The sequence below is a fragment of the Wolffia australiana genome, chromosome 5, assembly GCF_029677425.1.
Source record: "Wolffia australiana isolate 7733 chromosome 5, ASM2967742v1".
NCBI classification, from domain to species: domain Eukaryota; kingdom Viridiplantae; phylum Streptophyta; class Magnoliopsida; order Alismatales; family Araceae; genus Wolffia; species Wolffia australiana.
Window position 1 is genome coordinate 16,874,471 of NC_135839.1, and position 2,489 is coordinate 16,876,959.

A 2,489-nucleotide genomic window follows, 5' to 3' on the forward strand; every position below is an offset into this window, starting at 1 on the left:
GTATATATATATTTATCATACTTTATGCCTTTTATAATGAACTATTAACATACTTTTTGCTTCGAATATGCACCTGTCATGTGTACCCACTTGATTTGTCGAATGGTGACCAATCCTGACTATCTGCAATTATTAGTTGGGCTAATCATTAAAAAAAGGTAATTATGGCATTACAAACTATGATGCCATACATAGCCAATCATTATTTGGCATGTGATTAGACTTTATTTGTAGGAGGTGATGTGGACCAATGAAAAAAAATATATTTTAACTCACAAGTGATGTAGGATGTCGTCTAGGACGTCGTCTGGTCGACACCGAGTATGATGGCTCGGTGCCGATAAATGATAATGGTACCGAACGTTGATGGTGTCGTCGTCCGACGGATGAAACCCTAACGAGTTATGTAACTACGATGTGATGAAATGCGTCCTATGTGTCGTACGTGCAGGTTCTGACTCGAGGGAGGTGTCAAGCTCCAAGCTTGGATGGGGTCACTAGGTGATGGCAACAGTGGCCTCTCAAACCTCGTCGGAGAAAACTACGCCCGAACAGAATCAATCCATAGGGCTCGCACATAACGGACGGTCTCGTCTGTACCGGTAAGGCACTCAAATACATCGTAGTTTTCTCTCAATACCTCTCTCACCTACCTAGCCCGAGCATAGTGGAGTCAACACTAAAATATACTGCAAAAGGTAAATAAACAAGCGAAGCTAGAAGACGGCGTACCTCATCGTTGGCGTGGCTCGTCGTGTAGGGGGATTGTCGATGGTTGCGACAATCGTAGGGGGTGTGGCGGACGAGCGCTGGAGAGCTAATGGCGGCTCGATTGGAGATAGATCACCTTAGCGTCTTGTAAATGAGGGGAGGGGGGCGCGGAGGAGGAGGTCGGCGGCTAGAGGGCAAGATGCGAGTGTTGCTGATCAACTACGGTGGTAGTGGGTTATTCGACTGTAGGTCGAACAACTGCATCGTCGGCGGCTGAGAGCGGCCGGGGCAATGGCCTGAAGTGCACGGTAGATCTCCACTTCGACCGGTTTGATCATGGGTTGGGCGAGCTATAATTCACGGATCAACCAACCGACACTGGTATCTGCATCAACGGGATCAGTCAAGAAAGCGACCGTGTAGGGCAGGGGTGGTTCGAGAGCTACGATCTTGTGTCTCACGTCGGAGTCTGGGCCAGGTTCAGACACATTCACTGTGACTTGAGTGACCAGGTCAGCATCTGGCTTAGTCGTTCCAGTTCTCAATGAACCACGATCTCACTGTGGAATCCCAGGCTAGTTCGGTCAGGATTCAGTCGTCAAAAGGGTGTAGTACCCAATTTTACTGAGTGTAGACCACTAGCCAGCGTTCCCAAGCTCTTGTTTAACGAGGGCCAAGGTGGCCGCTTGGATCGAAGATTGTGGGTATTAGCTTGGTGTGGCACGCAGGAATTTCAATGGGCCTGTAGATTTGAAGGGGTGGTTGCCAAAATCTTACAACCGAATGTAGGCCGAATGGTTGACGGGAACCCAAGTTGTTGATTCACGATCATGAGATCCAAAATCTCACCGTGTAGCGAACTATCGAGCTCAAATTTTGCAACCAGGGGGTGGAAATGGGATGCGACGAGTGTTCCACTGGTGGCGGCTGTTTGGTCGCCAACAGACCCAAATTCCAGAATTGCTGGCCCAGCAAAAGGGGGAGAGGAAAGGGGGAAGAAGATCACGCCCTGCTCCACGCCCTTGTCCACTCCTCTCTCTCTTATCTCCTTCCCTCAACTCCTCTTCTGATACAAGGTAAGACCAAGAGAGAAAAACAATGTCGATTACTTCTTTCTTTGTCCTGGTCTGAGCACCTAGGGGGCCCCCTCTTCCCTTATAAAGGGGGAAGATCAATTGGACTCCCTAAGTGGGTCAACAAGGGGGGGAAAGAAGGGTCCACTAAGGTAGCCCTTATATAATGGGCCCCCTCATTACAAAATAAAGAAGGAAAACACAAGGGGAGGGGGTCCGAAATGGCTAAGAACCCCTTCCCAACGATGAAAAAACACGGATACATAATCGTCGCCGTGGGACAGAAACAGAACAAATGCAAAGAAAACATGGGACACGACTAGGAAAAATGACAAAAATCAAAAAAGGATAATCGAGCATCTCTTCACCGGGCTTTCAATGACGGTGGCGGGTGGCACGAACGACATCGTCGGTGATCCTTGATGGCATGCGCCATCAACAAGAAATATGATTCACAAATTGAAAACATTTACAATTAAAAAGTCACAAATGAAAAGCTAAAAAGTATCCCGTACACGTTGATTACATGTGTACTGCGGTGATTGATTAAATGATGATGTAGATTCTAATGTGGTGCACAGAAATGCGCACCATGTCAGGCCATCATTGAGAAATCTTCCCCTCTTTATGGCGTGAATGGCACACTGATGTGTGTCATTTATTAAGGAATATAAATATAAAGACAAAATGTTGTGGCGCATGATG